Source organism: Dendrobates tinctorius, unplaced genomic scaffold, assembly GCF_039654945.1.
Source record: "Dendrobates tinctorius isolate UK_male_01 unplaced genomic scaffold, ASM3965494v1 ptg000011l, whole genome shotgun sequence".
Lineage (NCBI taxonomy): Eukaryota > Metazoa > Chordata > Amphibia > Anura > Dendrobatidae > Dendrobates > Dendrobates tinctorius.
Genome location: NW_027361679.1, coordinates 71,147,225 through 71,161,528, shown reverse-complemented (window position 1 = coordinate 71,161,528; position 14,304 = coordinate 71,147,225). Strand labels below are relative to the sequence as shown.

At 42.1% G+C, this 14,304-nt stretch overlaps 1 protein-coding gene across 1 annotated transcript in view; it reads right to left on the bottom strand.

Annotated features, from left to right (window-relative positions):
• CSGALNACT1 (chondroitin sulfate N-acetylgalactosaminyltransferase 1) overlaps positions 1–13,384 on the bottom strand; it is a 601,617-nt gene extending 588,233 nt beyond the window's left edge. The window contains exon 1 of the mRNA XM_073543233.1: positions 12,516–13,384. The gene's annotated coding sequence lies outside the window, so the exon portion shown is untranslated. The remainder of the gene's footprint in view (positions 1–12,515) is intronic.
• Between the last annotated feature and the right edge of the window lie 920 nt (positions 13,385–14,304).

Genomic DNA, 14,304 nt, shown 5'->3' with positions numbered 1-14,304 from the left:
AATACCCAAAAGTGACACCATTCTAAAAACTGCACCCCTCAATGTGCTCAAAACCATATTCAAGAAGTTTATTAACCCTTCAGGTGCTTCACAGGAATTTTTTGAATATTTAAAAAAAAAAAAAATGAACATTTAACTTTTTTTAAAAAAAAAATTACTTCAGGTCCAATTTTTATCATTTTACCAAGGGTAACAGGAGAAATTGGACTGCAAAAGTTATTGTGCAATTTGTCCTGAGTACGCCGATACCTGATATGTGGGGGGGAACCACTGTTTCGGCGCATGGCAGAGCTCAGAAGGGAAGGAGCACCGTTTGACTTTTTCAATGCAAAATTGGCTGGAATTCAGATCGGACGCCATGTCACATTTGGAGAGATGTTTCTAAACAGTGGAAACCCCCCGCAAGTAACCCCATTTTGGAAACTAAACCCCCAAGGAACTTATCTAGATATGTGGTGAGAACTTTGAACCCCCAAGGGCTTCACAGAAGTTTATAACGTACAGCCGTACAATTAAAAAATCATATTTTTTCCCCAAAAAAATGATCTTTTCACCCCCAATTTTTATTTTCCCAAGGGTAAAAGGACCCTAAAAGTTATTGCGCATTTTGTCCTGAGTACGCTGATACCCCATATGTGGGTGTAAACCACTATTTGGGCGCATGGCAGAGCTCGGAAGGGAAGCAGCGCCATTTGACTTTTTTGGCTGGATTTGAGATCGGACACCATGTCACGTTTGGAAAGCCCCTGATGTACCAAAACAGTGGAAACCCCACACAAATGACACCATTTTGGAAACTAGACCACACAAGGAACTTATCTAGATGTGTGGTGAGAACTTTTAACCCCCAAGGGCTTCACAGAAGTTTATAACGTACAGCCGTACAATTAAAAAAAATCATATTTTTTCCACAAAAATGATCTTTTCAATTCTTATTTTTCCAAGGATAACAGGAACCAAAAGTTATTTTGCAATTTGTCCTGAGTACGCTGATACCCCATATGTTGGAGAAAACTACTGTATGGGCACACGTCAGGGCTCGGAAGGGAAGTAGTGATGTTTTGGAATGCAGACTTTGATGGAATGATCTGCGGGTGTCATGTTGCCTTTGGAGAGCTCCTGATGTACCTAAACAGTGGAAACCCCCCACAAGTGACCCCATTTTGGAAACTAGACCCCCTAAGGAACTTATCTAGATGTGTGGTGAGCACTTTGAACCCCCCAGTGCTTCACAGAAGTTTATTACACCCGGGCGTGAAAATAAAAAAATCATTTTTTCCACAAACATGATCTTTTAGTCCACAATTTTTTTATTTTCCCAAGGGTAACAGGAGAAATTGGACCCCAAAAGTTGTTGTCCAATTTGTCCTGAGTACGCTGATACCCCATATGTGGGAGAAAACTACTGTATGGGGACACGTCGGGGCTCGGAAGGGAAGTAGTGACGTTTTGGAATGCAGACTTTGATGGAATGGTCTGCGGGTGTCATGTCGCATTTGGAGAGCCCCTGATGTGCCTAAACTGTGGAAACCCCCCAATTCTAACTCCAACCCTAACCCCAACACACCCCTAACCCTAATCTAAGCCATAACCCTAGCCCTAAACCTAATGGGAAAATTGAAATAAATACATTTTTTAATTTTTCTCTAACTAAAAGGGTAATAAAGAGGGGGTTTGATTTACTATTTATAGTGGGTTTTTATGTTTGGCAGCTGACACACGCTAAAAGACACATTTTATTGTAAAAATAGTTTTTGCAGCACCACATTTTGAGAGCTATAACTTTTCCGTATTTTGACCCACAGAGTCATGTGAGGTCTTATTTTTTGCGGGACGAGTTGACGTTTTTATTGGTACCATTTTCGGGCACGTGACATTTTTTGATCACTTTTTATTATGATTTTTGGTACGCAGAATGAACAAAAACCAGCATTTCAAGAATTTCTTTTGGGGGGGGGGGGCGTTTACACCATTCCGCATGTGGTAAAATTGATAAAGCGGTTTTATTCTTCGGGTCAGTGTACGATTACAGCTATACCTCATTTATATAATTTTTATGTTTTGGCATTTTTATACAATAAAAACAATTTTATATAAAAAAATTATTTTTGCATCGCTTTATTCTGCGAGCTGTAACTTTTCTATTTTTTCACTGATGATGCTGTATGGCAGCTTGTTTTTTTGCGGGACAAGATGACGTTTCAGCGGTACCATGTTTATTTATATTTGTCTTTTTGATCACGTTATTACACTTTTTGTTCGGCGGTATGATGATAAAGCATTGTTTTTTGCTTTGTTTTTTATTTTTATTTTAAGGGGTTCACTAAAGGGGTTAACTAGTGGGTCAGTTTTACAGACCCGGCGATACTACACGTGTACTTTCATTGTTTTTTTTTTTATTTACAAAAAAAAAAAAAGTATTAGGCCGGAGTCACACTAGCGATAAAATCGGACGAATGCAATGCGATAAAAAAAAAAAAATCGCATTGCATTCGTCCCAATGTTATTCTATGTTGCTGCTCCCATCATGCGTTTTTTTATCGCATCCGTTCCTCGGACTGAGACAATCGCAGCATGCTGCGATTGTCACCGATTTTCGGATCGGATTCGACTATGCAAGTCTATGGATGCGATTAAAAAACGCACTGAAAACGCACCACACGTGTGCCTTGCGATTAAATCGCAAGACTTCTCCTAGTCAACAGGAAAGAGCATCAGGCATTGGCATTGGATGTCAATTTGATGCTTAGATGCGAATAAAATCGGTTCATCGCCGGAAAATGGGATGACAGACGGATCCCTGGACAAGAAATCTTTGTGCGATTTCGTACCGTTAAAATGGGACCGATTTTTTATTCGTTGTGTGTGACTCCAGCCTTAGGGAATATTTTTCCTCAGGCACTGAGAAAGACGCCTCCCTGCAGGACCCCGAAGGCCCCCGCAGCCATCTTGGATCTGGGGGCCTGCAAGGAGGAGACCCTCGGAGCAGCACCAGCACATCGTGCTGCTCCAAGGGTCTCAGGGAAGCACGCAGGGAGCCCCCTCCCTGTGTGATTCTTCCATGTGCCCCCAGTACACTGCGATCATGTTTGATCACAGTGTGCCGGGGGTTAATGTGCCGGGGGCGGTCTGTGACCTCCCCTGGCACATAGTGCTGGGTGTCAGCTCCCCCCGTGAGCGCCGCTGATCGCGCTGACCTACTATCCCGGGAACCGTGGATGGGACAGTACGTCAGATGTCAGAAAGGGGTTAATGTTATACACTTTGCTTTGTTCGCATGAATCCTGTTTAAAAAATTTGAAAAACTTTAAAAAAAAAAAAATTTTTTTGTTTGTTAAAGAACGCAATGGATGTACAAACCGCATAGCTGTGTCTACACTCTTGATGGAATCTATTAATATTTTTTAAGTTAACAAATTTTTGGAAGCTTGATCATCTTTTTTCTTAACTTCTACCTATTTCACTCTTCCTTTTAACCATGCAATACATTTTTTTTTCCATTTTTAAACAAAATAGATAAGAAGATATTACTGATGCATCCTATTGCCAGATGTATGCCAACATGTATTGTATGTGGTATGTGTTGGTTTGTGTTTTCATACAATTAACATATTTTTCAGGAATTTACAATATAATTATTCATTTGCAAAAGCATGACATACTATGGCATACATTTGCTTACATTTACGAATTAATTTGAATAAAATGCACCCAATAATCTCCAGTAAATTATTTTATTTACATTAAATAACAATTCTGGAGCATCTTTTCTTAGAACGATTATTATTAAGGTTTTCTGCTAGTAATGTATGACCAGGGGTGGATTAAGGGTAGCCAGGGCCCCGGGCTGTTCAGACTCTCTGGTCCCCCCGGTCATGGGACGGGGTTGGGAAGTCACTAAGTTTTCATGACGCTTACGGTGCGTCAAGGGGCAGGAAGGGGTTAAATACTGAGGTAAAAAAAAATCTGCAAATACTAAACATGTGCACGAGTCGTCACAAACACTGAGGTAAAAAACACCAAATGCTCAGCGTGTCCATGAGGCCTTACAAATACTGAGTGAAAAACTCACCAAATACTCAGCGTGTGCACGAGGCCTTATAAATACTGAGGTAAAAACTCACCAAATACTCAGCGTGTGCACGAGGCCTTATAAATACTGGAAGGCTTCCACCCAACATCTAGTCCTGACTCACCTGCACCTAACATTGAAACCAGCTGTCTGCAATCACCTGCTGACCTGGACCCATGACCTGTCAGACAAGTTACTTCACATGAGTCATACAGAGGCTTCTGCTTCATGAACTTACCCAGATAGAAGCAGCCTCCGATGTGCAGCCTGTGGCCGGATACACAGGAAGAGACGCTCCTCATCACAGGCTGTGCCCAACATGTCACCAGAGGGGTTAATGCCACAGACAAGTCGCCGTCTCTTCACACACTGGACACGACGCTGCATCTGGCGACGAACAAGCGCACATTGCGCAATGTTAGTCATGTCCCAGATGTTCAGCATGTGGAGGACCAAGGGGGGACCAAAAAAGACCCCAGGATTGGAACAGGAGCATGGGAAAGTGGACGGCGGTCAGAGGGGCAGGGTTTATATAGGGGTCGGAGTAAGTAAATATATACACATGCGGGCAGCGCACACATGCACAATCCTCAGGTTGTATAACTTTCAACTGGTCAAAACATTTCTTTCAGTAGGCCAAGAAAGAAATGTGGCAGGAATAAAGTACACCTCATAGTAACTTATGTGTGAGGAAGAGGTGACAAGACCCGTCATCTCATGCCCACCTTACTAGAGGTGCCCACTGCCCACATATAACAAAGTTGATGGAAACAGATAACTTCCACTATGATGATTGGTTACTGACCGCCCGACCACACCCATTTCACAACTAGTCACACCCATGTCCACGCCTCAACAACATTTAGCACTGCTGATCACACTGACTGGTACTGTGGGCACAGTGTCTGGTACTGTGGGCACAATGAGGAAAAGTAAGTACAGAGAAAAAAGAAAAAAGAGAGAAAAAAAAGAGGGGACAGAAAAAAAGAACAGAGCGAAAAAAAGAAAGAGGGGAAAGAAAGAACAGAGAGGGAGAAAGAACAGAGAGAAAGAAAGAGGGGAAAGAAAGAACAGAGAGAAAAATGAAAGAAAGGGGAAAGAAAGAAAGAAAGAAAGAAAGAGGGGAAAGAAGGAACAAAGAGAGAAAGAAACAAAGAGAAAAAAAGAAAGAAAGGGGAAATAAAGAACAGAGAGGGAGAGGGAAAGAAAGAGGGGAAAGAAAGAACAGAAAGTGAAAGAAAGAACAAAGAAAGAAAGAAAGAAAAGGAAAGAGGTGAAAGAAAAATTCTATAAAGATACTATACCAGCCCGGCTCACATTGTAGTTCCCACTTGAGCCTCCTGGTGCAGGACATATCATGATCCACTCACATGGCCGACATCCCTGAGTCCAAGGCGATCCTGAAGTCCATGCTGTCGGAGGAGGACATAGGACATGGTGATGATCTGAAGCTTTCCCTGAAGTGCCTCCATGGTTCCGTCACAATCTCCTCCGGTCAGTTTCCAGCACGTCACTTCCAATGGATTGTCACGTGCGAGTTTTCAAGTGCTCCTAGGGGCTCCGCCGTATACTCCTGTGTCCACTTGAAAAAGTAAGCTTCTGGTCGGGGCAGTGGGGCAGACTCTTAAAATCTGGGACGGTTGGGAGGTATGAATGCTCCCCATCAAACACCTTGTACACGCATGGCTCTGCACACCTCATACACACATGGTTCCACTTTGTATGCCTTGTACACATGGCTTTGCTCCATACACCTCGCACACACACGGCTCCACTCCGTACACCTTATACACACGGGCCATGCTCTGGACACCTTGTACACACATGGCTCTGCTCCATAAACCTTGTATACATGCGGCTTTGCTCCATACACCTCGTACACACGCCGCTCCGCTCCATAAACACACGGCTCAGCTCTGTACACTTTGTACACATAGGGCTCCGTTACGTAAACACGCAGCTCCGCTCCGTACACCACATACACACACGCGGCTTCGCTCCGTACACCACGTACACACATGCGGCTTCACTCAGTACACCTTATGAGTGCAGCTTCTGACTTGGCGGAAGTCAGACGCTACATTACAAGCTCTCAATGCAAGTCTATGTGAGCCAGAATGAGACCAGAACAAGACTCTCATAGGCTTGCATTGAAAAGTAACCACGCCGCTCCATGAAATACTCCATGAAATACTGTAGCTGCTGGCAGGTCACTTTTTTATGGAGAAGATGGAAAATGATGAAGGTGGCAGAAGAGTATGAGACAGGGAATTACATTTAAAGCACCACTCCAGTGGTGCAATAAAAAAACAACACTGTAGTGGTGTGTCAAATAAACTACAGAGGCAGTGGCCAGAAGATTCAAGAGTAAAGCCCCTGTTACACACAGCGAGATCGCTAGCGATATCACTAAAGCGTCACCGATTTTGTGACACAGCAGCGATATTGCTAGCAATATCGCTATGTGTGATACTTACCTCCGACCGGCTCCCCCGCTGGTTATCGCTGATCGCGCGAGAACGTCCTGTACCGTTTATCGTCGGCCACTTCCTGCTGGGCTTCCTGCTGGCGCCGACGAGCGACACGTGGACGCGGGAGGGAGGACGTCTTCATCGCAGCGTCTGACAGGTTAGTAACGACTGCCGACATGTCGCTGGCGAGATCTGCCTGTTTGGCAGCTCACTAGCGACCATTTAGCGATTCACCAGCGATCCTGACCGAGTTGTATCATGGTCGGAATCGCTGGTGCATCGCTAAATGTACCTAAAGGGACCATCCAGCTTGTTATCATCGCACAATTCCTGCATCTCTGATAAGGGATTGCACTAGTGCCAGTAGCATAGGCAACATACTCTCTTGAAAGACATCATCAATGCTGAGCATTATATAGATGTTGTAGAACAATACATGCTCCATCGAGAAAACTTCCATTTCAGGAAAGGCCTTGTATATTTCAGCAAGACAATGCCAAACTCCATGCTGCATCCATCACAACAGCATCACTTCTCAGAAGGAGTTTGGGTGATGGACAGGCCACCTGCAACCTGCAGTACAGACCTTATGCCAATGGAAAACATTTGAGGAATTATGAAATAAAAAATCCAGCAAAGAAGACCTAGGACTGTTGAGCAGCTAGGATTCCACATCAGACTCCCACACTCCCAAAACTCCCAACAATTGGTCTCCTCACTTCCAGATGTCTACATACTGTTGTAAAAAGAAGAGGAGATGCTACAGAATGATAGACATGGCCCTGTCCCAACTTTTTGGAAATGTGTTGCTGAATTAAAATTCTAAATGAGTTTTTCCAAATGAAATGGGAAAATGTATAATGTTGAACTTCAAATGTATTCTAAGTTCTGTTTCGAATAAAATACAGTATGTCTATAAGAGATTTCCAAATCATTGCAATATTGTTTTCTTTACATTTTACACAGTGTACCAACTTTTTCAGAATTGGGGTTATATGTGTATACATATACATGCAACCCTAATAATAATACTAATATTACTATTATTGTTGTCATTATAAGAAAATCAAGAAAACAAAACCAACAGAATTGAAGCTGAATTAATATAACCTGAAAAATGTCATAGTGACTGTGACATATGGCAGTATCTATATAATTTATGGCTCCTCAAGGTCTTCTTCATCACTAATTGTATTCTATTAATATGTTAAATACTTCAGCCTTGACAAAGCCCATATGCTGTGTATAAAATGTAAACAGGTATTAAGATGCAAAAATAAAAATGACTTAGTCTATGGTCTTTACAAATATGGACCTAACAATATATATAGAAAATTTGATTGTAAATAATGGAATTTTAGGTGGTCACTGGAACATTGAAAAATGTATTCAGAATAAAAGAGTTCAGAAAAGAAGATTGATCGAATAGATCCCCTTGACTGCTTGTATCTATTCCTCCCACTCCATCCCCAACCAGTGCTTTACAATACAGCTCTACTGTACTTTTTCTGGCTGGGTATATGCACTAATTCTTCAGAAAGTTAGTGTATAGATAATAACCCAGGACATACAGTCATATGTAAAAGTTTGGGCACCCCTATTAATGTTAACCTTTTTTCTTTATAACAATTTTGGTTTTTGCCACAGCTATTTCAGTTTCATATATCTAATAACTGATGGACTCAGTTATATTTCTGGATTCAAATGAGGTTTATTGTGGTAACAGAAAATGTGCAATCTGCATTTAAACAAAATTTGACCGGTGCAAAAGTATGGGCATCTCAACATAAAAGTGACATTAATATTTCGTAGATCCTCCTTTTGCAAAAATAACAGCCTCTAGTCGCTTCCTGTTGCTATTAATGAGTTCCTGGATCCTGGATGAAGGTATTTGTGACCATTCCTTTTTACAAAACAATTCCAGTTCAGTTAAGTTTGATGGTTGCCGAGCATGGACAGCCCTCTTCATATCATCCCACAGATGTTCAATGATATTCAGGTCTGGGGACTGGGATGGCCATTCCAGAACATTGTAATTGTTCCTCTGCATGAATGCCTGAGTAGATTTGGAGCGGTGTTTTGGATCATTGTCTTGCTGAAACATCCATGCCCTGCGTAACTTCAACTTCGTCACTGATTCTTGCACATTATTGTCAAGAATCTGCTGATACTGAGTTGAATCCATGCAACCCTCAACTTTAACTAGATTCCCGATGCCAGCATTGGCCACACAGCCCCAAAGCATGATGGAACCTCCACCAAATTTTACTGTGGGTAGCAAGTGTTTTTCTTGGAATGCTGTGTTTTTTAGCCTCCATGCATAACACCTTTTTGTATGACCAAACAACTCAATCTTTGTTTCATCAGTCCACAGGACCTTCTTCCAAAATGTAACTGGCTTGTCCAAATGTGGTTTTGCATACCTCAGGCAACTGTTTGTGGCGTGCTTGCAGAAACGGCTTCTTTCGCATCACTCTCCCATACAGCTTCTCCTTGTGCAAAGTGTATTGTTGACCGATGCACAGTGACACCATCTGCAGCAAGATGATGCTGCAGGTCTTTGGAGGTGGTCTGTGGATTGTCCTTGACTGTTCTCACCATTCTCTGCCTTTCTGATATTTTTCTTGGCCTGCCACTTCTGGGATTAACAAGAACTGTACCTGTGTTCTTCCATTTCCTTACTATGTTCCTCACAGTGGAAACTGACAGGTTAAATCTCTGAGACAACTTTTTGTATCCTTCCCCTGAAAAGCTATGTTGAATAATCTTTGTTTTCAGATCATTTGAGAGTTGTTTTGAGGAGCCCATGATGCCACTCTTCATAGGAGAGTCAAATAGGAGAACTACTTGCAAGTGGCCACCTTAAATACCTTTTCTCATGATTTGATACACCTGGCTATGAAGTTCAAAGCTCAATGAGGTTACAAAACCAATTTAGTGCTTCAGGAAGTCAGTAAAAAGTAGTTAGGAGTGTTCAAATCAAGAAAATGATAAGGGTGCCCATACTTTTGCACCGGTCAAATTTTGTTTCAATGCAGATTGCACATTTTCTGTTAGTACAATAAACCTCATTTGAATCCAGAAATATATCTGAGTCCATCAGTTATGAGATATATGAAACTGAAATAGCTGTTGCAAAAACCAAAATTGTTATAAAGAAAAAAGGTTAACATTAATAGGGGTGCCCAAACTTTAACATATGACTGTAATAACTGCTAGATCTGTTGAGGGTCCAACAGCTTAAATGTCCTCTAATCACCAGAACAGTTGTCGCCTGTTTGAATAGGTGGCCCTGTGTGTGTGCTGCTGCTTTTTTTAAAGTTTAGAGATGACAGAAAAAGCTTCATTCCATTTCAGTCAGCCCCATAGACTTTGAATATAGCGGCAGCATACATATGTGACCACCTCTCCTTCCTGTAGACTTTAAGCCCAAATGAGAAGGATCCTCACCTTTCTGTACCAGTCTACTAGTGTTAGTTTGTTCACTGTAATTTATAGTTGCATCTTTTAAGTAAACCCTTAGAAGCCTGGAACCAATGGTGCTCTGAAAATAAATAATATAAATCGGGGGTCTCTGAACACCATTTTTTTGATCTAGCAGTTATTCTATACATACATGATCACATGTTAGAACCATAATAGTTATGGTGCCCATATGCATTATGTAATTTGGTGGGACTGACCGCCTTATACTGTATATGGTGGCAACTGCACTATGTCCATCAGCGTAAAGAAGGATTGATGTTGGATCCATTCTTTCCCTGGGGCATAAGCAGCTCCCATAGGTAAGTGGCTGTAGCTGCTTCCCATCTCCCTATTTAAAGCACCACTCCAGCGATCCAGGAGGGTGACAAACTGCTGGAGACCCACCGGATAAAAGATGAAGAAAGTGGCTGGTAAGTATAAGACTAGGAACTAGTGATGAGCGAGTATACTCGTTGCTCGGGTGTCATCCGAGTATTTTGGCGTGCGAGGAGATTTAGATTTCGTCGTCTCAGCTGCATGATTTGCGGCTGCTAGACAGCCTGAATACATGTGAGGAATAAAAAACAAAAAATAAATATAAAAAAATAAAAAAATTGTTTTTTATTCATTTCATTGTGCATTCAGTGCATATAGGGGTGTGACCGCCCTCTTTCTGAGCTGGGAAAGCCATCCAGTCTGGCCTAAGCTGTTACTAGTGGTTCAGCCGCTCGATCCTTATTCACATTCACGCCACTTGGCAAGTGAAAAGGTTTTAAATACTAGAGTAGGGACTGTCCCACAAGGGTTGCCGTGACGTGGCGGGATGGCTTGTACATTATTTTGATCAAAATTATGTTTACTAAATACCATTATTATTATTATTACCTTTATGCATTATTTGCAGTATATTTTTTACTTTTTAGTTCAGGATATTTGTGTTTTTTGCTTTTTGTTTTTACATGTGTGGAATGTCTGTTTGTTAGGGAATTCCCACATGTATTCAGCCTGTCTACAAGTCACAAATCATCCAGCTGCGTCGACAGAAACTAAATCTCCGAGCACGGCAAAATACTCGGACACCAGAGCATGCTCGGAAAAACCCGAGCAACGAGTATACTCGCTCATCACTACTAGGGACGTTAGATTAGAAGCACCACTCGCGCTGAAAATAATAAAAACCGCTGGAGTGGTGCTTTAAAATATACCTGCATGCTTTAATTCAGGTCTTTTGGGAATTTGGTAGAGAAAGCTATGTAATGTGTATGGAGGGGTTAGAACTGAATTACAAACTATAAAAAGCTACAGAAACACTATTTGGAGGAGGATTATCAGGTTACAGCCATCAACATACCGAGACATCCGAGTCTGCAGCTGGGAAATCTTATATACTGTGAGAACAGAATGGCTATGTACAGAGGAATCATATAGCTTACATATGCTGTAAGGTGCAGCCACAGGTGACAGATGAATGGTTGTCTCCCAGCAGGTGCTGCTCTATTACTTAACAGGTGAGTGAATGCTGTTCTCAGAGGATTAGAATGTCTGCTAATTGAAAAGAGTATTCAAATTATTATATATGGGTATTATCGGATACTGCTTGCAAAAACAAACACTTTTGCCATTTTCTTTTAAATAGCGGTTTTAGCTATTCTTGAGATATCAACACTTTGGTTTACAGTTTGTTGCCTTGGTGACTGACCACCACTGCTTTCTAGCACCTGCCGAACATGCTCAGGGCTTACAAGCTCTTTTCTACAGAGCTCGTGAGCACTGGTTTGAAGTTTTCTGGGGATTGCTTAAGTGCGCCGTTACCTGCTAATCCCATACAGCTGCATGGCAGTGCAAACAAGCTAGACAGCAGCAGTGGTCGGACTCCTAGTCAATGCGCTAAAAGTAGAAGAAAAGTGTTAATATCTCAAAACATGGCTAAAAAACGTAATAAACAGTAAATAGCTTAAGTAGAAAGAGTATCAAACGAAGATGGCATTGATCCTTTAACATTTAGAAGGGCACATTTTGGGCATTACAAATATTTGTTATATAGGGGTCTGTGCACATGTTGCGCTGTTTTCTGTGTGGTTTTGTGACAAAATCGGAAGGATTTCCTAGTACCAGAAAAGTGAGTGAGATACCGGAGGTCTCATTCACACCTTGCTTATTTTTTTCCCTGCAGATTTAAATCTGAAACATGTCACTTCTTTCATTATTTTGCTGCAGATTTCCCTCATACTAATAATTGTACTTAATCGGATTATGAAATCCCTGTTCCTATTCCGGTCACCGTCCACATCTGCATTTTTCAGGATGGTGTCAGTAACACAGATCATTATTATTAATCATGAAAAATGTTGATGTTTTCAGACAGGAGCAATAAGGATTCATTCAGGAAGAGAGCTCCCATTGTGGCAGAGGCGGGCAGGTGCCATAAGATGGTATTCTGCCCACTCATGCCTGCTGGCACTTCTCCTGACAGAGACCAGGCTGGGGGCCGCATCTGCTCACTTTACCTCTGCAGGTGCCGGCTCCTGTTGCAGCAGCGAAGTTCTGGATCGTATGGAGTTGTCCTCAGGATGATCAGTATTACATCCGTGCGATCTGGTCGTTGGTAGATCGGTGGCTAATCCAAAGGACAAGGTGGTCTCAGAAATCCATATAATCCACACTGTGCCGGCTGCCCCTGCCGAGAAACTTTCCGATTGTGTCCTACTAACTATATGAACAAGCTCAGCAAGTGGGGGGAGTAATGAAAACACACCCTGAGCCACCAGGACAAACAGCAATTACTGCCCAGCCTGCACACTGCCTGTCAATGAACAGCAAAGGTGGGCGACCCCGGAGACCCCCAGCTGATCGGCCACAATGAGGAGCAGAGCGCGGAGCATGGTGCCTTCTCCCAGCCTCAGCAATGCTCTGTGGCTGTGCGGTCTGCGCTGCCTGTGCCTGCAGCTAGCCAGCGACCACAGGCAGCAGCGCCACCTACTGGCCATATGGGAGAATCCACCACTTGGAGAAACGCTAGAGAATATTCTTTAGGCCACGTTCACACATTCAGTATTTGGTCAGTATTTTACCTCAGTATGTGTAAGCCACAACCAGGAGTGGAACAGTCAGAGGAAAAGCATAATAGAAACACGTCACCACTTCTGTATTTATCACCCACTCCTGGTTTTGGCTTACAGATACTGAGGTAAAAAACTGACCGAATACTGAGGTAAAATACTGACCAAATACTGAGGTAAAATACTGACCAAATACTGAGGTAAAATGCTGACCAAATACTGATAGTGTGACCATAGCCTTACTTGTGTGATGATCCAATACATGATATGACAAACAATATCACAGTTAAATGAAAAAAAAAAAACATGAAACAAAACAAATATGAATGCATAAGACATGTTTGGCAGGTGTGAACAAGGAAAAGATGACATAATCACATCAAAGTCTATTACTGAAAAATTGCTGCAATATATACCAAATATGAGGAGAAACCAAATAAATCAGGACAATATGAATAAACATGAAAACTCTAAAATACCTAAATGCGCAAGACTTAGCTGCCATATTGGGAGGTAACATACAAATATATCCTAGGGGTAGAGACATTGAATAGGTAGTTCATCATGGATGCAGACTCTCAGTCCTGGTTGGGATTGGTGTACTGAAAAAGAAAACATGAAAGTTAGGCGGGAGGCACACTAAGGCTATGTGCACATGCTGCGGATCCATGTTAGCCAATGGGATTTCAAGTGCACATGCTGCGGATTTTTCCACGCGGATTTGCTGCGGTTTTAAATCCGCAGCATGTCAATTCTTTGTGCGGATTCCGCAGCGGTTTGACACTTGTTCCATTGTCCAGGTGTCAATCCGCAGGGGAAAACCGCTGGCAAATCCGCAGGAAAACCGCAGGTCACTTTATCTGCGGTTTTACCTGCAAACCCACGCGGAAAGATCCGCAGATGATTCCGCACTGTTCGCACTCACCCTAAAACTATGAAAAATCGGCCCGAGTCTCCCTGCCGAGAGGTGCACGAGTGTAATGCGAGTACAATACGATTTTTCACACCTAGCATCCAATTTACATTCGTATGAAATGCGATTTTAACATGAGCTTTTACATAGAGGAACTTTCTGTCATTTACACATCGTTTACAAACGAAATATTGGTCAAAACACACACACATACACATACACACACATATATATATATATATATGATAGATAGCATAAAAGCCGGCAATTCATATGCTGCGTGCAGTAAAATCACACTGACAGGTTAGAATAGAATAGGTAGAA